Source organism: Perca fluviatilis, chromosome 17, assembly GCF_010015445.1.
Source record: "Perca fluviatilis chromosome 17, GENO_Pfluv_1.0, whole genome shotgun sequence".
Taxonomy (NCBI): Eukaryota; Metazoa; Chordata; class Actinopteri; order Perciformes; family Percidae; genus Perca; species Perca fluviatilis.
In genome coordinates, this window is record NC_053128.1 from 36,762,325 (window position 1) to 36,784,117 (window position 21,793).

Sequence of the window (21,793 nt, forward strand, 5' to 3'; positions counted from 1 at the left end):
TAGCCAAAACCCGGTGACTTTGCGCAGGTATGGAGTGCTGTGGGCTGCTAGTCGTAACGGAGCTCAATCAAGCTCAGAGCAGGTCGGGGTCTGTGAAGGAAGGCAGGCTGGGCAGCGAGGCAGCAACACAGGCAGCACCAGCGCTGAACTCCGACCCACAGTCGGACAAAATTTGCAATTAGCCATCCATTTTCGTAAAACGGCCCATATTTGAGCTTTACATAGTTGATTTCTCGCATAAAAAGTTTCAGAAGTGAATTTTGTAATGGAATAGCAGAGATCTGCGTGACCTAGCTAGATTCAGAAGACTACCTGATCTCAGGTCAGTAGTGTAGCCTATGTAAATGTACTACCTGATCTCAGGTCAGTTGTGTAGCCTATGTAAATGTTCTACCTGATCTCAGGTCAGTTGTGTAGCCTATGTAAATGTTCTACCTGATCTCAGGTCAGTTGTGTAGCCTATGTAAATGTTCTACCTGATCTCAGGTCAGTTGTGTAGCCTATGTAAATGTTCTACCTGATCTCAGGTCAGTTGTGTAGCCTATGTAAATGTTCTACCTGATCTCAGGTCAGTTGTGTAGCCTATGTAAATGTTGGGGCGACTGTTCTCTTAATACACCCATGGGCTGACAAAGGTTCCGGATTTTGAGACGCTTGCGTAACCAACTCAGCTTTGTTGGGATTCGCCCGTTTTCAGCGGCAGTTTCAAAATATGAGATTTTCATAGTAAAGGGGTGTCAGTGGGACTTTGAGCTTCTATGTATGTCCTATTTACCCACCGAACTGAGGTTATTCAACTATGACTATGGTAAAATCGGTTTTGCATTCTATCACCCCTTTAAGGTACAGACGTTAAGACAAACGTAATGATTCCTCTTGGATTCTGAAAAGACAACTATTTCAAAAATACCGCACAAAGAAGAAAAGAAAAAAAAAGCTAAATAAATCAAAAAGGCACTTAAGCTAATTTATATCCTATCACCAACACAATAATTTCAACATACAAGTGTTGACGAAGCAATTGTGTATCGATATAAGCTCTTTATCTTTAAGTATCAAGAATTAGAACAGAAATGTACTATTAAAAATATATCTTATCCATCAAACAATGAAAGTTTAAACATATTATGAATCTGTAAAGTACTAACCAGTTCCAGAAGAAGGCTGTGCATCAAATCAATCAGCCACCTATTGATTAAATCATCAATGTTCCTGGTCCCTCTGGGTTTGAATGCATTGTTTAAATTTGTGAAGCATGTTCAAGATAAATTGTAAACCCATATCACTATTTATAGACCAAGAATCTAACAGGTCTTCATCACTGCCCTTGTTCAACTGGACGGAGATACGCAAAGTTGGTTTCCTAATAAGCCCAGAGTCCTGGGTAAACAGGCTCAGTGAATGTGGTGTGAAAGGTGTAGAGGAGCCTCAGTGTGTTAGAGGAGACTCTGTAGAAGGACAGAGTGCCAGCAGGCCAGTCCAGATACACCCCAACTCTGCTACAGCCTTGATAGGGAAAAGGAATTTCGCTCACTCTCTTGTAATCATAATATGTCACAGGTATCTGATGAAGATTTGACTTCAAGGTTTGAAAAATCTTCACTGACCAGATTGCCTTTCTCGTAATGGTAGATGGTCGCTCCTGTGTAGTTCTTGTTAGCAATGGCTGCTACGAGGAAACAGAATCGACTGTTGCTCTTCTGTGCGTTGGCAAAGTGCTGGAAAGCTTTGGCTTTTTTTCTCATTTTGTTTAAAACTTCATTTGAGTAGTACCATGGATCTTCATTGGTACTTCCTAATTTAGGGTAGTCCAAGTAGCCGGCCATCACATCAAGGTAGGTATCACCCCTTTCCACTGAAGTGAAAACAAAGCACAGAGCATCTTCTACACCTCGAGCAAAAACCTGTCTGTCCAGCGCTGACTGATTTGGGACGATCTTTATTCCCTCCATGGTATCTACACAGGATCTGATGACGTTGATTTCTCTCTCTTTATGTTCCAGCCACTTGGTTAGTTTTTCCTGACTAAATGGTGACTTCTCTCTGTCTTCAAAGAGTTGGTTCAGTGAGCTCTCATCTTCTTTTCCTTCACGGATGGAGGGAAGTTTCTTTGCCAAAGCCTGCTGGAGGTTAGTTGCATGTTTACCACACAATGTTTGGAAAGTTCTCAACTCTTCTCGAATCACAGGAAACTGCTCCACCACTTTGTCTTCCAGAGAATCGTTGCATCTCATTCCTATTTCCCTTAATTTATCTAGATGATACTGCACCTTCCCAACTACTTCAGAGCTGATCTCTTTCTTCAGCTCAGCAGCTTCCGAGTTGAAATTCTCCAGCGGCATCAGCCAGACCTTCACTGGAACAGCATTCTCTCCTTTTTCTCTTCCAGTTAGCTTGATTTGTTTGTAGGCATTCACGCCTTCTACCCAAATGTTGCAGGGTTGCTATCAAGAATTAAGTCTCCGTAGAATTTGCAGGAGAATTTCTGTGTCAGGGCTTTTTCTTCATCAGTCAGCTGAAGATTAACTTCCCCCTCAATATCAACTTTAGGAATCTTCTTTATCACAGCTCGCATGCTGCACTGGATGTCCTGAACACTGCTGGCCTCTACCTTCTCACTGTCAAACACAAAGAAAGCATTTGCCCCATAAAGGATGCCTGTGACTACATGTGTTGCTGAGCTCTTCTTAATGACATCCATCTGTTGGGTTTCCATGGTTAGTTGTTTAATCATTAACTGCTTGAAGTTGGTGGTAGCTTTGTACTGACATATCACTCTGCTCTGATTGTGGAATTTCTTCTGATCATTCAGATACTTGGCAGATCCTCCAACTTCAATCAGTCCACTCAGGTAACTGGCCTTCAGAGAAGCATCAACATCCAGCAGAGTGCACTTGGATTCAGTGGAGTCAGAAGCAGCCATTTTAAACTCATTGAAGCGCTGAGAGCTTTCAGTTATCTTGCCTTGTAGAGTTTTATTATCCCACAATGTCAAACCTATAGAAATTAGAAACCATCAGTCATCTGATAAAGCAGGAAAATAATTAGAATGTAAAGTCACAGAAAACTAATAAAAATCATTTAGATTTCTACATGTTGCAGCTTTTTCTTCTGTCAGCAGTTCCCTAAACAGTTTCTATATTCATTGTGTGTGTGTGTGTGTGTGTTTTGTCAGGTGACAAAGCTCAGCCCCGCTCTAATGCAAAGAGTTAGAAAACTGCACAGACAATCAAGATTGACACCAAAACAATGTTTTCTGCTCTAATAATCTCACTCCCTGATCTCTGCAGTACCAACGTAATTGACCATAAAAACAGTTTTCTAATTAGGAAACAATCCTCAATCAGAGTCAGGTTTCATATTACAAGGCAGCTTTCTTTGAACATTTCAACAACAAGGCAACTCAAAGTGCTTTACATGAAATACAAGAATAAAATTCATAGTGTAGTATAAGAAAATACAGCAACCCTGTTCCAGGGATGTTGTAAAAATGGCTTCATGGACTTAATAATCGGCTGAAATTCTACAACAGTATTTTTAATTTAATTTTTCATATTCGTGCAGGATAATATACCAACAATTTATCATGCATCAATTATTTAGTCAACTAATAAATGGTCACAACTACAAAGTGGAATTATAAAGCATTTGCTAATCATTTTCATAGGGTTAGGGGTTAGGATTAGGGCTGAATGGTTATTTTTATCTCTATAGTAGAACTGAGACAGATAGATTTAGAAACATTTTGTATGTAGTCAACACTTACCTGGGATCAGTTCATCTCTCCGAGCATCATAGAGCATTCCCAGGGTGAAAGGTCGACCCAGGGCAGCAATGTTGTTATCTGAGGCCATCTCCAACCTGTTGAGAAAAGTGAACACAGCCTTTAGCACTTAAAGAGACAGACAGACAGACGGTCTATGATGCTCAGAAATAGTCATTCTCTGTAGACTCTAGTCTGACGCTGACAGTTTTACACAGGTCAGTAAAAGTCTAAATATCTATCTCTTCATGTCACCCTCTGTCGCTGTCCACTGCCACATCATTTTACTGACATAGCAATCTCAAGGTTCACACTGTTGAAGAGTGTGAAAAGAGGGTTTTTAGCATATTAAGAAGCTAGTTAAGACTTACAAGTCTCAGGAGTACATTGGGCAGTAGTGTTTGTGCTCATTGCAGAGAGTTTTATGCAGTCATTGAGGAAGTGGTTAAAAGTACTCTGGGTGAAGCACCATTTCCCGTGCAAAGAAGTCTTTAAGTATATTTTCAGTTTTGATTGAACTTTATTTTTGAGGAACTGTGGGTCTACAAAATGAATTTTACAAGAAATTCTTCATAGGGAAACCAAAACCCAAAGTATAGAATGAAACCATTCATAATGAAACTAATTGCATATTTGCCTCAGTGGCAAAGTTGGCAGCCTTGCTGTGTGCATCTGATTTTTCTTGGCTTTTGGAAAAATAACTATAATAAAGAGGTGTCCCATTAAGGCTGAGTAGCTCCATGCTGCTAGATGGTCCCCCTGTGGCCTGTTCCTTAACACTAGAACAGCCAGGACGGTCCAGGGGTACCATCTAGCATACATGCTGCTAGATGGTCCCCCTGTGGCCTGTTCCTTAACACTAGAACGGCCAGGACGGTCCAGGGGTACCATCTAGCATACATGCTGCTAGATGGTACCCCTGTGGCCTGTTCCTTAACACTAGAACGGCCAGGACGGTCATTTTGACCGTTTTGAAATTTATATTTGTAATAACTTTGCTAAATAAAAAAATACAATCCTGCTGGTACCTGGCTTTTCCTAAAATAGCCTGTATTTTCATTTAAAATTGTTTGTATATACATTACACAAAAGGCAAAGAAAATACAATCCCTTTGACCTATTTCGGCCATACACGGTCATACTGACCGCTCGGATTTTCGTGGTTTTGTTTTTAATCTTTTGCGTGGTTGAAGATGCATCTTGGTTGCTGAGTAATAATCATAGTCTCTGTCAGAGAAACGTAACTAGCGGTCTCGAGTAACAAGTTCGGCCCATCACCGATGGGCCGAAGGCAAAGCCAGATTCGGTAACGTAGGCTACGTCGTGGATGGACTCGGTTCTGAATCAGAAGAAAAGCGCCGGGCGATCGCTCTGTGAAAGGCGCGGTACATGTAGATCAGGAGTGCCCAACCAGTCGATCGTGATCTACTGGTAGACCGCGGATTGATCCCAAGTCGACCGCGAGGGGTGTAGGAAAAAATGAAAAAAACATAAAGAAAATTTGGGTGGGTTTTATATTTTGTATTAAATGTACACTACAGCCTATCATGAGCATGGATGTATTAAGAGATCATGAGTCCTTGCCTGCGCACGTCCACAAAAAAAAGAGAAAAATAAAAAAGTACGTCACGTTTAACCTATGGTCGCGCGTGACATGCAGGACAGGAAGTTGACAGCTGTCAACAGTAGCTAGAAGCTAGCGAACAGAGAGGTTACACGCTCCTAAACGTTAACATGGCTGAAGGGAAACGAGCTAAGACCTACCATTTTCACCCTGAATGGGAGGAAGATTATTTTTTTGTTTATTCTCATTCAAAGCCTGTATGTTTGATCTGCAATGCAACGGTGGCGTTGGCAAAGAAAGGGAATCTGGAGCGGCATTTTAAAACAGTACACGGGAGCTACGAGAGGGATTTCCCTGCAAAAACGCCTTTACACGCCACAAAAGTGCGGGATTTAAAAGCACAGCTTGCAGCACAGCAGTCAATCTTCACCAAACCGAAGACCCAGGGTAAGGCCGCAACTATGGCTTCCTATCGCGTCAGTCACGTCCTTGCTAAACGCAAGAAGCCATTCAATGACGGGCGTTTTACTGACTTTGCATCCATCGAGCCTGTAGCCAGCTATATGTGTTATCCATTTGGTCCAAGTATTGATGTTGGTGACATTGCGGCCAAAGTCAAATCACTTTTCGACTTGGAAAGCTCCGCTCTTGAGGATGAGATTCTGACATTGCAAAATGACATTGAGATCAAAGCCAGATCAACATCCACTCAACCTGGAGAGCATGTAGCGTTCTGGAAATTACTGGTGGAGAAGTATCCCAATCTCAGAAGATGTGCCTTGAACCTGACAGCTCTCTTTGGATCAACTTATTTGTGCGAGTCTGCTTTCTCACACATGAAAATCATCAAGTCCAAGTACAGATCAACAATGACTGATGACCACCTTGCAGCCTGCCTACGCCTTGCAACCGGCTCCTACACTCCTGACTACGAGAAGCTAGCCTCCTCCTCCCAGTGCCAGGTCTCCCACTAAGGTAGAAAGTGATTTCCTTTTTTTAAACTCAGATCTACCTGTTTTATATCTGGTTTATTTTTCTGTTTGGTTCATATTAAGGTCAGTTATGACTATTGCTCATCATGCAGATTGGTCGTGTGTGTGTGAGTGTGAGTGTGTGTGTGAGTGTGTGTGTGAGAGAGCGCAGAGAGAGAGCGGGTTTGTGCTACAGCGCAGTGTGCAAACTGGCAACTTTGTGAGAGGAATTTGTCTGTTTGTGTGTTTGAGAGAGGGAGGGTTTGTGTTGTGATGTCTAGTAGTTGACAACAAGAGTTGTGAGGTTAGTTACTGCAGGCTGGAAACAATGTGTGTGGGTTTGCAATGTTGACACTGGACTGGTAGATCTCGGGAGGTTGGCTACTTGAAAAGTAGATCTTAGGTCAAAAAAGGTTGGGCACCCCTGATGTAGATGGCCGGTAGCTGTCTACGTGTTCATATAACTTTATACATGCTACAACTGGCCAGAATCATTACACACATCCTTTCCAGCAGCTGTAAAATGTCCCGGAGGAAGTTCATGCAGCAACTGGCAGAGGAGCTGAGAGCCGAGATTATGGAGGAAAAAAGGGCAGCGGGGAACGGTCCGAGCAGCGCTGCTCACCGCAGCAGACACCAAAACAGAGGCAGTACCAGGTTAGGTTAGGTTATACATGTTCAAATAACGTACTTTTAATTGTTATTTGGCTGTGAATTATGTTGAATGAATTTCCCCCAATATTTTTCGGGATATGAATGTATGAAATAATCACGGTTTACTATGCCAGGATATGAATTATTGAAACACTATTAGGCTACTACTCAAAAGTATAATTAAAATCGTTAAAATGTACATGTCGTTATTACGTTGTTCTAAAGATATCCTAAGATAATACATGCATTAATATCGTAATTAGGTATTTATCATGAGAGATTATAGAGTTTGGAATCATGGCAGTTCTAGTAGTTATGGAATTCTGGCACTTCTAGTGTCTTAACGCAGTGTAACTACTTCAGCCTGTAAATTATGCACCTAAAATACAAACGTGAGCAAGGGCGTAGAGCAATCGTTATTATATTGAATCAACAGCCACGTGCAATTTAGCTAGCAGGTGAAGTTGAAACAAAAAAATAGCAAGAACTATAGACTAATAATACAGGCTTAAATAAACTGACAACATAAGTTATACGACTTACAGTTCTCAAGGATGCACAGATGCCATCTCAACCGTCTCTTTTTTCTTTCTCCCTTTTCTCAGAGTGGGACGCGTGCCCACTCGCGTTGTGAAGCGCGTGTGCGCGCTATTCTTGGACGTGCTCTCTAACGATCACTGCTGATAGACTGCTTTTTGTACATTTCTGATACCATGGCGGGAGAAATCTAACCGGGGCTAACCACTGCATTTTGCCCCTATAAATAGCGTGTTCAATCACCAAATAACACGGGATTTAATCAGTTTAATTGCTGATGTAATTTGCAGTGTTTCTTTGGCTACTATTATTTCTTTTTCAACAAATTATCAGAAATACATTAGGCTACAGTACAATACTATCATTGTAAACGACTGTATAATTAAATAAAATGCAGTAACCAATTATTTGGAGCAAATTGTCATCACTCAAATGAACAAGAGTGCTCTCGAGTGTTCTTAGATTTTGTTCTTAGCTAAGACGAATAAATCCAAGATAAGAAAACATTAGTGAATGTCAGAATCTTCGTAAAAAGTGCGAAAGTGGTGTTTAAGAACACATTTCTTCGTAAGAACGGTTGGTGAATGAGGCCCATTGACCTCAAGGAAATTATCAAAACACCATTTAATGAAGTTCCCCTCCTCTTTTTCGAACCACCTGAGGAGGATTTGTCAGGTTTTAAAAGCCCCAGCAAAGCTGTATCATCTGCACACTTAAAGTTATAGAGCCTGTGGTGGCAAATTTTATTTTAACCATTTGTTTAATGATTGTTTTATAACGTCCCAAGGTTAAGCTTCTTCATGTGTAGATTCAAAAGGCTCCAAGTGAAATAGTTGGCAACCGTGAACTATAGCCCAGTAGAGTTATTTAGTTCTACTAGCCTGAACCTTCTCACATTGTTGACTTTTTAGCAGACGAAGTCGAGAAGGCCACAAACCGTGTCTCCTTCTGCCTCCTGAGATAAGCAGGTGTTTAGTCTAATGTAGGAGACACTGGAGCAGAATGGAAGGTTGTAAAATCATCTGACTGTCTATGGTATTTTTTAGAAAAGTGGCAGCATGCTAAAGATATTTGAAGAGGGGTGGCTTAATGGAGTTTCTTCACTATAAGATGTTTTGATTTTTAGGTTTCTAGTTAGGAAAGACATTTTCAGTTGTGCTGCGTGTACCTTTGAAACTGTGTTTTCTCCATTTGCAAATGTAAATAAATACTCAAAGACCAAACTTTGGTTTAATTCTCAAACGGTCGTTATTCGTTTTGATTTTATCATGAATATCACTAACTCTGCTGCTTCAAGGAAAACTTCCATGACATTTTGGCGTTGTCTCGGCAGGACGGATGAGTTAACAGAGAAAAGAGCTCCGTTGGGTCGCTGATGACTGGCTATCCAGGGATCAAAAATCACCTGCCTCATACCTCTAAACCTTTAAAAAAGTTTTTCAGAGAGAAGAGGGTTAGGACCGCGGAGCGCTCTTGACTGTTTTCCACTCCGTTAAAAAAAACGAACAGGAAGAGATTTCAAGCAGCACGGTAAGATAAAATTGATTAATTACAATTGGATTGTGAATTCAAGGTTTTGAACAAACCTAAACAAGCAACTGTTGCTAAACGAATTAAGTAATGAATAATTGGCGAAATCATTCTCTTAACTAAAGAGCATAAATGAAACTAATTCTGACTTTTGGGAAGTGAGTAACTGGGTATTTTTTGGGTCAGATAGGACAAAGATATAACTGAGGTTATGAATGACATCTTTTGGCAGACACGGACATATTTATGATTGAATTCCCATATGGTGATAAGACAATTGATTGACGGACAAGACCAGTAAGAGAACTGGCAGAGTAGGCAAAGGCCTAAAAATTAATCTACGAAACTGATAGCACGTTTCTTGATTAAAGAGGCGGACTGCAGAGTAAAACAAAAAAAAGATAGTTAGATTTTTGACTGCAGGGTCGCACCGGGTTTTTCATAAAAGTTTCCCGAATAAAAACAAATAGTCTAAACTCTTTAGAAGAGCCTCTTGATTATTTAGAGACAGACTGCAACAAGGCAAAACATACTAAATAGGTCGAGTTATTTGACTATTAAGTTGATTTTGTCCGCAGGGCTGTACACGGGTTTTCACGCAAGTTTCCCGAACAAATAACCTCGCGGTGTGGTGACGATCACATCGACCAAGACATAGTATACTATAAGGTCCAAGGGTCAATCAGGCAAGAAGAAATTCCCCGTCCCAGTGATGCAACTGTGGGTGAAATTAGGCCTGCTCATAAATATGGACCGGAATGTTTGCGATGTCTGTCATAGGCCTACTGGTCAAAAGTTTTGGCTTTCCGAGAAACGGATCTTTGTGTACAAAGACACTGAGAAGGTTAAAGCAAGATTTTAGAAGAAGTAGAAAGAAAATTAATGGGAAAATCAATAATTAAGATTAAGGATTTAAAGCTACTGAGTACAGGAAAAACAAAGACTGTTTACAGGAAAAACAAAGAATCTTTTAAAATATAGATAAAACAGTGATCTAGGGAAAGAATGCAAACACATGCACCAATAACCTCCTGATCAGTTCTAACCAAAGCCCATTTCTGAGCTTTCTCTAAAAACCAGGAAGACAAGCTGGAGAAACGGAGGGACGAAGAGGACACAGACTAAACTCTGGGACAGGACTGACAGCATCCGTCACACCTGCATCGGGGGGAAAGACCAACGAGTATGTGAGAAAACCATGTTTGAAGCGTTTGTCTGCATGTTACAACAGGCTGGTGGGCAACATATGGAGCGCGGGCCTGAAAAAGGCCGCTCCCACGAAGGATGTGGTCGAGCCAGAAGAGGCCGAGGCGGGTACCGTGGGCAAAATGGTGAGCCCTAGAACCCAGACCAGTGTTTGTACTGCAAGGACTTTGGACATTGGGTATGTAACTGCCCGAAGAAAAAGCAAAAACACCTCAGACAAAGAACAGCACCTGTCCCTCTGTTTGACTGAGTCCAACAGCTGATGAGGAAGGTAGTGCTAAAAAACACACACCCACTCGCTTCATGCAATGAAGAAATGCTTTGCACTGATACACTGTTTTTTGTGTTGCTATTAGGGACAATTGATAGGTTAGAAAGTTCTGAAAAAGAATCTATTCAGTTAAACTATTATAGTATGTTATCTTCTGAAACCTAGAAGAAAATGCCTACTACTGAGGGTAAAGTTAAAGGGGTTCCACTCACATAACTTGATTATTAGAGCTAAAGATTTGACACTGAAGATTACTTGGTCATTCTATTTGGTTAATTGGGGTTACAGATCAAACAGTTAGAGAACAATTCTCTGTTCCTCTCTCCTGTACATGGGAAAAACAATTCTTGGTGTATGATTATGTCCACTTATTTGGTTTAGGTAGTGATTTAATGTGCACTTTTAACATTGGTTTAACCTCAACACCTGACGGATTGAGAATTTCTCGTAAATGATGCAACTGTGAATTACAGGGTGGCTAAAATGACCACACTGAGGCGGTGTCTGTAATCAGCCCTGCCTCTGACTGCATGAAACCTGACAACCAATATCTACTGTACATCTCTCAAGGCTGCATCTGCTTTTTATCCCTCAAGAAAAGTTTTTTGGTGCAGCGCTGTTTTCATGTAAAATGAACAGAATAGCAGCTTGTTCAGTTTAGTGTTAACTATTAGATTTTTACTTGAGCCGGTCACCTAGAATGTCTGTACACGTTCCTGATGTAATGGTAAGACTTTTGCTGCCAAAGCTATTGAAGCGTTTGTGAATATGAAACTGTCTTTGCAGTTTTCCCCGATGCTGGGACTGCCAGATCCCTAAAAACAGTTCATGCAGACATACAGGTACATACACATGCTTGCAATGAAGACATGCCTTTTTGCGCGCTACAAACACTCCCCACACGATTAGACAGATCAAATTAGATGCAAAAAAACAGCACGGTTAACAGAAATAACTTTTGGAAAATATTTCCACGTATTCAATCTGTTTGTCTGGTGTGTATACAAATTGCCTAGCATGATGTTAATTATATAAGGGAAGAAAATTGGATTCTTAGTTGATTCAGGAGCAATAATTTGGGTTTAGTGAAGTTTTGTTCTTCAAATCAGAAGCTCTCTGGTAAACTAGTTTTTTCTTTAGAGAAATGGTTAGAAGAATGGTTATCTCAGAGAAGTTCACCATTCTTATGATTTGACTATATTCAGATCCTTAGGATCCTGAACTAGATAAGAAAGGAAAATGTTCATTGTTTCTTTCTCCCTTTCATCTGAGTGTCCTGAAAGTTTGGCAGCCAGACATTTGAAAATGTCTATTTGAAATTGAAGACATTGGCTTTAAAGTTGTGCGGTTTGATAAAAATCACTCTTTTTTCTATTTTTGTTGCAGCCTAAAAGTATGCCTTTGTTTACAAATTATAATGGAACACGTACCATGTCAGTCTGTTAATCTCCTGATTACGGTAACATAAATTGGGACACCTTTAGTTAAGATTAAGGAATCACAAATATTACATGCATTCCTTTTGTCACCTTTTGACCCTGATGAAGATTACGTTGAAATGTTTTTTGAACAAATCAAAGGACGAGTATGAGTTCTCTTTTGTCTACTGGCATATACACAGTGGCTGTTACCTTGACTGATAAACTACAGAAGTTTTTCAGAAATTCTAACTCAAAAGCTCACATTCATGTTTCTTTGTCTCCAACAGAAGAGGAGACAGACCTAGGACACCTTGTGACTATTTGTAAAATTGACTGACTGGACTGACACTATTGATAATGTGTTTATTTGTCTCCATTGACAGGAGACTATAGAAAACCCATACAACAACCGTATGTGTTGTATTCACAGTGTTCACATATTCAGTGATCGTGTGACTAAAAACAGGCATATTCACACGGTTAAAAACGACATTTTATCTACTGATGTTTCACCACTTTTTGTCTCAGGTACAGCGTTATCTCTGGGCAAAACACACAAATGTGACGTGGATTGATAGACAAATGGTCAACCTGTAGTCATCAAGCTGCCTTCAGACTACAGGCCCCAGAAACATCAGTACACGCTAAAACAGGAAGTAATCGACAGAAATCCGACCGTGTTTTTAACTCTTTATTGACGGATGGGGTTTATAGTTCCGTGTTTAGATTCTCCAACACGTACACATATTCTCTCAAGTAACATAAATAAGAGGCATGATTATTATTATGATTGTTAAAGTTTTGTTTTAGTCAGGACCTTCAAGCAGTAAATGCAGAGGGTCCATGCTCGAGCACCTAATATCTCCCACAGCTAAACATAACATTCTGATCAGGGAATGTTAAATGTTTTCATTCTCTGTTGTTTCGTCTAACGTTTTTCTTTTCTCAGAGTTCCAGCAGAAAGGTTCTGGGTGATGGTAAGCTGTACACCTTGACACACCTTTATGAGGAATACATTGAGTTGTAATTAATGATGCCATAAATTACAGAAAGAATAACAGTGTGTTTATATGTACACTGGAGAAATCCTTCTTTCTTTGAGAGAGGACAGCCAGAGGAGGAGACAAACACACACCACACAGAGATAAGACACAGCTAAAACCAAACATGAGTAGTACAAGTGAAATTTTGGTTTAAAGAAATGATTTAGATATACATTTTTGTTGAATGTTATATGATATGATGCTTCCCATAACAGTTAACAATTTGGATAAATAGAAGGCTAAAAACTTTAAGTTGTAATGATTCTTGGAACTAGCAGATAGTAATTAGTGTTACTTTGGTTTGTAAACTGGAGATAAAAAATGACATAAACAATGTATTTTGGGTAATTCGTCTTAGTTTAATGGTGATATTGAATAAATTAAGGTTTAAATTAGATTTAATCCTAAAAGTAGTACATTTCATATCGTACTCTAATGAGTTTTTGAGTTGCTATACCAAATTTTTTTTAAATTAGTTGATGTTGAAAAATTTACTGTGGTAAAATTCCCCTAAAGAAATTATTCATTGAACTTTGGTTACTGATAAACAGGATTTGCTGTAAAACCTAGAACAATGTTAAGGATTAGTATATTAAACAGATTATTTATATTGCTTTTGAGTCATGAGCTTTGTCATGTCTCAAAAGGAGGGATATAGTATAGCAATGCTAAATAAGTAGCAAGGGAAATAAATATTGTTAAATCATTTTTCTAAAGACGTTTGAAACATTTGTTGTGACATCACTGTAGCTCCAGTTTAAAAGACCTTGGATAACCAAAGTGATAGAATAGTTAACAATTGTACATTTAAAGAAAAAATCTGCTTAGGTGAGAACAAAATTGACAAAATTGATAGTTCAACTGTAACAAAAGGATCATCTACCCCTGATTGACACAGTAGTGTAAGGGGATGCAATAGTAATTGTTTTTGTTTTGTTGATTCTGATCTGCTCTAAAGAATTTTGCTCTAAAGATTTTTTTTCTTTATCTATACATACATAGGGAGAGGCCCATAAACAAAAACACCTATTTCTTCCACGGCAGTATAAGGGTAGGTATGTATGAGGTTAGGTTGCGTAGAATTTTCTTCTGCTCTTTTGGCCGTAAAAATCCAGGTGTCAAGCCCGGGGGATTCTGTGGTGATACAACTTCAGGAGGAAGGATTGGCAAATAGACGGTGACAGAGACCATCGAGATCCTTCCAGTGACACACAGGGCAGTGAAAGGTACCAGGGAGAGTCACCTGGATACACGCATCACTACAAAAGGTTCCAGATGTGGAGGAGAGGAGGACAGGTTTTTCTACAACCTGCAACAAGTGACGAGCAGATCCTCTGCTGAGTCACCCACGTGCCATTTCTGAAGCGACAGGGAAAACTGGAGTTTTTCCGGCACACAGTTGACACAGGAGAGGAGGGAAAATGAGAAGTTTTTCCAAGGAGGAAAAACCAGAAGCTACATACTGCTATTGTAGCCTGCTGTTTAAAATCATTTCAGAAGACAGCAGTGATACTGATCTCTTCTCTGACAACCACAGCACATTCTCTGACAGTGACAGCAGAATATACTTCACAATTGTAGAGGACACACCACCTCTCTCTCTCTGAACACACACACACTCACTGCACATTCTTTTGAGGAGCATCTGACATTCCTCTGTGACACACACACAGGAGCAGGAGGACAGAAAGGACTGCAACAGGTACCCTTCAAGAAGAACATGGGGGGTTTCCACATTTGTAGTGTGTTTATTCTTCATTGCTGCATTTATGATTTTCTATTGCATTTATGGTTTTGCATTTTATTTTTGATGAGAGAAAAATATGATAAAAAACGTGTAACCATTCCTCCCAACATTTGCATACAAAAACACTTTAGGAACAATAGTGAAGAACATGGAAAGAAAGACGGGTGATGCGTTCACTGCTTTCCATATCAATGAGAAAATGGTGGTTGGAATACAATAAGTAGTAGTACAGAGCTAATATTACTGTAATGATTAACTCACGTCCACTCTTATGTTCCGATAATAGGCATTGGGATGGTTGGTATACGAATGCTACTAAATTGGGGCTAATTGGGGTTTTGTACCTTATGTGGTTCCTCATGACCACACAAATCTAACTGATAGATTATTGATGAAAGAAAGTAAATTATTCCTAAACAGCAATATTGTTAATATTGAACAAAGTTAAGTATAAAGACCTAGGCCATTTCGTTGTGTGCTTTAGAACTTAGGAAAAGTTCCTTGTGGATCTTTTATTACATTGAAGTAATTTCACTTTCCACATTTTGACGACATAAACACCACGTTTGACTAAGACTTTTGAAAGATTATCTAATAGACACATTTTCTAACAAGGAATTACTTGGGTTTAGTTTGGAAATGTATACGTGATGTAGGTTATACTGATTTCTGTTCACTATTTCTTCGCTCACAGAAATAAGCTATTTCCAGTGAAACCACACACATAGAATAACTGAATTTTATTTGTGCTCTGACAGCACTTAATGAGGTTAGAGACAAGGAGGGGTCAGTTTGATTCTGATTCTTCTCAACTTTCACTCTGTGAGAGCTTTGATAATTGCACTGAGCGTGCTTCAATTGATTTATATTAAAATAACCAAAGGGGGGGAAGCATTTGATGGCATTGGATAATTGAATTATCAGCTTATTGGAAAATTTGACTTCGCCGTATGGGTAAATATGAAATTAGTAAATGTTCACACTTCACACCAGGTTATTTTAATGGTTAAATACATAACACAATCTTTACGCAAATTATAAGGCACTATTCTGATGTGACATTAACCAGTGACATTCAGGTCTAGGGTTTTTAGCAGATTATGTTTGGTCTTCGGATTTGTTTTTTTGTTTTGTTTGCTATGTCGTTACCCTAATCAAGAAAAAGAGTTAACTTCATTCTTATGGTAAATATGATTGAGCCTTCTGACGTATTCCGTCTTTCTGAATATGATAATGATGTTTGGACACCGTCTCTGATAGTGTGGGAGATTGATTCATTTTGTTTTATTCTTTGACGTGGATGCTTGCTACTATTTAAAAGAGGGTTTTTTTGTACCTTTCCATTTAACAGGTAAGAAATAGACATGAATATCCATAGGGTTGAATCTTTAAAAGTAAAATTTATTTTTGTGATTATTTTGTAATCAAAAGGGTCAACTGTGGTGGCAAATTTTATTTTAACCATTTGTTTAATGATATTAAGCATTGGTTTAATGATTGTTTTATAACGTCACAAGATTTAACTTCTTCATGTGTAGATTCAAAAGGCTCCAAGTGAAATAGTTGGCAACCGTGAACTATAGCCCAGTAGAGTTATTTAGTTCTACTAGCTTGAACCTTCTCACATTGTTGACTTTTTAGCAGACGAAGTCGAGAAGGCCACAAACCGTGTCTCTTTGTGTCTCCTGAGATAAGCAGGTGTTTAGTCTAATGTAGGAGACACTGGAGCAGAATGGAAGGTTGTAAAATCATCTGACTGTCTATGGTATTTTTTAGAAAAGTGGCAGCATGCTAAAGATATTTGAAGAGGGGTGGCTTAATGGAGTTTCTTCACTATAAGATGTTTTGATTTTTAGGTTTCTAGTTAGGAAAGACATTTTCAGTTGTGCTGCGTGTACCTTTGAAACTGTGTTTTCTCCATTTGCAAATGTAAATAAATACTCAAAGACCAAACTTTGGTTTAATCCTCAAACAGTCGATATTCGTTTTGATTTTATCATGAATATCACTAACTCTGCTGCTTCAAGGAAAACTTCCACAACAGGCCCTATCTTACACCCAGCGCAGCTGGCTTTGTACACCGACGCATGTATAATTTCTATTTTGCACCCGACGCACAGCGGACTTTTCCCTCCACAGACTCACGTCGGTAAATTAGGGAATGAACTTGCGCTCCCGGGGGCGGTTCAGCAAAGAGGAGGCGTGTTCCGGCACAAACGTTTGCTATTTTGCAGTTTCAGAAAACAATTCTGCCACTGACCAGGAAAAACCTGGTCTATAGTCAGTGGCGCGTTATTCAGATGCTATTTTAAGGGTGCATTCTGGGCCTTACTTTACACACCACACGTACACTTTGCTTCTCTCATCTCACAGAACCAGCAGTTCCCATTTTTGCAAACCATACATAAATACAAGGACAAATATGACCTTGTTTTATACAATATTTCCATGAATCATGGATGTGTTGATGACACAAATGAGGAAATATTAGAGGACTTAAGGAGACGTGATATTGAAGAGCATGTGCCGATGCCACTTCACCCGAATGCCCCAGCAGCAGCATGGGAGAGAAGAGACAGAGGAGCTGCATCGTCTATAGTGAGGTCATCTCGGTCTAATGTTAGGGCGTTTTCACACCTACCTCATTTGGTCCAGACTTTCAAATTTTTAACCAAAATTACAGGTGTGAAACCTCCCCCGGACCACAGCCCGGATCAAAAGACCAAATTTTGGTCAGTGCTCAGAGCAGACAGCTGTCGGCTATCAGAGCTGAGAATACATCAGCAGTTTACAGGTGAAACTCAGAAAATTAGAATATTGTGCAAAAGTTAATTTATTTCAGTAATTCAACTTAAAAGGTGAAGCTAAGATATTATTATAGACTCATTACATGCAAAGCTAGAAATTTCAAGCCTTTATTTGTTATAATTTTGATGATTATGGCTTACAGTTTATGAAAACCCCAAATTCAAAATTAGAATATTGTGAAAAGGTTCAATATCGTAGGGTCAAAGTGTCCCACTATAATCAGCTAATTAATCCAAAAGCCCTGCAAAGGGTTCCTGGGCCTTTAAATGGCCTCTTAGTCTGGTTCAGTAGAATTCACAATCATGGGGAAGACTGCTGACCTGACAGTTGTGCAGAAAACCATCATCTTGTCTATTGTTAATAGTGCAAAGCTAACGGGTTAGCTAAGGTGCTGTATTCATATGCTAATAGGGTAATTAGCATAGACAGTGGTAATTAGCAACAAAAGGCTAGCGGAGTACAGGTATTGCCTGTGAAAAGTCTAATGATTCTATCTATTGGTTATGGAAAGTAATGTTGCTTTTCAACACTACTGCTAGCTGTGGGTATTTTGTTGAATGAATGTTAGTACAAGTTGTGTGTTTAATTGTTTAACTGGAGTTTATGGAGAAGTAGCATAAAGAGGCTAATATTTAGTGCATTCTTTCTACTGTTACCTGTGCAGGGAGGGATAAATAAGCACACATGTCTTAATTTCTCTAAATTACAACACTGTAGCTTAAGTTATGGGAAAATAATACAATTTGAGAGATGTTTACATGCAATTTATGCAATTATATTAAGAATAGTGTTAATGTTACTAAGGTAGGTTCCATAAAACTTGAATTAGAAATGTATTTTTTGTATAAAGGTTACAAAATAATATAAATTTACTTTTGATACCTGAAAGGGATTTATATACTTTTGATACGTAAGAGAAGAAATTTAAGAACGGTTGTACAACTGAATAGAGATTTAGATATTTCAATATGGGTTATGAAATATGACCTCATTTTATTTTCATTGTAGCCTAAGCAATTGATTTTATTTCTGAATAGTAATTGAGAGAACTGATTTGGCCTTATCTACAGGTGGAGGAGGTGGAGATTTGAGAAGCGCTACGCACGGGAGGTCCGGTCCAGAGAGGGATATTGGATCACATTGATTCTTCAGATCCCAGAGTCTTCCAGGGGTTACAGATTCCCAGTTCAGTGGGCTGGGTGGCAGCTACAGGATCAAGACTAAGAACTTATACGGGTTGCCCTGGATTCCTTGTTCATGGTGGTAGGACAAACAGAAACCAAACTCATATGGGCCCCAACGTTGAACATCTCTGAACTCTTGTCATCAAAGAACAATTGAGCTCATAGAACTGAAAAGGATTTATTTTATGAGCGCACTTTATTATTTTAGTTGTTATTTTTCATACCTGTGTTTTATCTGTATATGTGTATGCCATGTTTCTGTGTATATTAATACACTTCTCAAACTTTATCTTGGTTTCCTAGTCTCTTTATTGATGTTCAATTCTCTGGCTCTTAACAATCTAGTTTTCTTCTGGTTCTGGTCCAAATTCACATTGATATCAACTACATAAAACTACTACGAGCTATTTTATAAATGTACATTCTTACTACATCATAATAAGGGTTACAAATACTGTGTTTACTTGTGTTTCTGTTGTATCTGCTAGCCTTTGCAACTCATTTATAAATGCTTTTTAAAGCATAGCAAGTCCTCACTTTAGATGGGCTCATATCAAGTAGTCAACTAATCAGTAGTAACTCATGAGTTAATCATGAATTGATGTGTTGGTAAGTGCTTGTTAAAGATGCATTAACACACTAACTATCCATAGGCATATTTCTGAAGGCATGTCCAAATAGAACAATACATGTGTGTGTCCAGGTTCTGTTAGCCTTTGGAACTCATTTATAAATGCTTTGTAAAGCATAGAAAGTACTCACTTTAGATGGGCTCACACAGTATACTTAACTAACCAGTAGTAACTCATGAGTTAATCATGGATTACATTATTGGTAAGTATTTGTAACAGATGTATTAACACCCAAGCTATTAGTTTAGGCCTTTTTCTAAATCATAACATTTTATGTAAGGCATGAACAACTGTAAGTCTAGATAGTCTGTTAATCATTAACTTCCTAGTTTTAAACAACCGTTTATGTTCCTGAATACCTAGTTGGTAATGGTAAAATTACTTAATTTACAAATGGTTAATGCATCATGTAGGAAATATTAAAAAATATACTGATAAACCTTTTACATGGGCTTACTTACTATGGACCAACCATTTACGAACTGTATTTGCAAATGCTTTACTGATTAGAATGAATGTAGGAACTATGCTTTACAAATGATAAACAAATAAATTACTAATAGTTTGTAGATAGTTTATAAAGGGAAAAATATTTAATTTACTAATGGTTTTTGCAATTCTTGGAAAGTGTCAAATTTCTATTTAAAAACATAATTTTCGAGAGCCTTATTTACTATGAACAAACCATTTATAATTGTTTGAACAAATGCTTTACTGATGATGAATTATGTATGAACAATTAATAAGTAATAATGAACAAACCATTAACCAATAGTTAACTAATGCTTAATAAATGATGAATTATGGATAGTTATTATAAAGTGCTACCATGATGGGATTTTAATCTGAAATGGAATAATTTATCAAGTTCAAACACTGACCTCTGGCATTATAACACCAGAGGTGTCTGTATGTGGAAACTTCTCTCTACACTCCATCTTTAGAAACTGAAGTCTTTTGAAAGGCCATCTCTCAAACGGACTAATTCAGAACCATCCAACCTGTGATCCATACCTGTGTTTTTAAAGTCCTGGTCAAAGAGGTCCACTGAAATGGATCTGAAGTTCCAGAAGCTTGGTGACGTGGTGACTACGGACACTGTCTGGAAGAAAGAAATGCAGTTATTAGTTATGGCAAATACATTTTCTTCATGCATATATATCTGATGTGTCTCCAGATCTGATCATTGTAAAGTATTTCCAGTTCCAAAGTGTTCTTACCTGTGTTGTTGGTCTGTGATGTTGGGGCAGCAGAGAGAGAAGAGAACAGTTTATATAGATATCTGCAGAAAGAGAGGAGGACCCTCTGGGGTCACATGTTTTCACAGAAACACTCTGACTTCAAATAATCAGTGAAACCAGAGGGGAAGAGAGGGAGGACTTCTCTTTAGATAAGACTTTTATTGGTGTTGCAGCAAATAAAATAATTAATAATTATAAGCAGTGGTTAAATTGGCTTTTGTAGGGAGGGGGAGCCCTTATTTACGGGGAATGGTCGTCATTCAAAATCGCGCCGTAAAATGACTTAATGTGTTTTTACACCAAAGGGTATTTTCCAGTATTAATGTGTAAGGTAGGGTTGATTAGTTCAAACAAAGAGAAATACTTTACAATTCACTTACTTTATTATTATTTCTTACCTTTTATAGGCTAATGTTAACAGGCAGGCAACGGATTTCACCCTTGGAAAATGTATGAAATTGAACATGTTTGAAAATATTGGTTGGCAAATATGTAAACATCTTTTAAACAAGAAAATTATGTTGATTTAAGAGAATCAGAAACCACTATTATAGCCTTTTTAACAGTGACTGGCTTGCCCAGCTTGTTAATAGCCAGTGTATGTTCATTTTAGCTTCCAGTTTGTTAGATGGCACCAACATTTGGTCTAATCATAACTGGCCTGGCAGCCCAAAGGCCAAGGATTTGCTTACAGATTTGTGTGCTGAATGTATGGCGGGCGGGGGTCCTCCCCCAGAATTTTTTAGCATTAAACACTATATTTCCCTGCATTTTGGTGAATTTGTATGCATCTACTTCTACCTTTTTCTGAATAAATATGCCTGAAATATCTTTATGTAAAGGGACACATCACAATCCAAAATAAAAACATAATGGAAAATATTGCAGTAAGGCTGTCGGGCATTCTGTATTGCATTCATCTATTTATTCTCCTTTAGATCGACTTTTCTAATTATATCTGAGTCAGCACACATGTAGCCTAATTTATTCTTCCCTCTTTTGCATCTTTTGCTGGGAAGTAACCTCTGTAAATGTGCATATGACAATTTCACCTCAGTGATACATTATTCATTTAATAAATCCCTGGACTGTAATATTTCAGATGTTTGAACAAGATTTCTGCTCATGTCCAAAACTTGGAGTTGACTTGGCACAGTATATTCAAAATATAACTCATCCCACCTGTGCGCCTCTGAAGATTTGGAGGAGTCGTGATATTTT

General features: G+C 38.6%; 1 pseudogene; it reads right to left on the reverse strand.

Moving 5' to 3' along the window:
- Window positions 1–730: 730 nt before the first annotated feature.
- On the reverse strand, window positions 731–20,433 carry LOC120545282 (annotated as a pseudogene).
- Window positions 20,434–21,793: the final 1,360 nt, after the last annotated feature.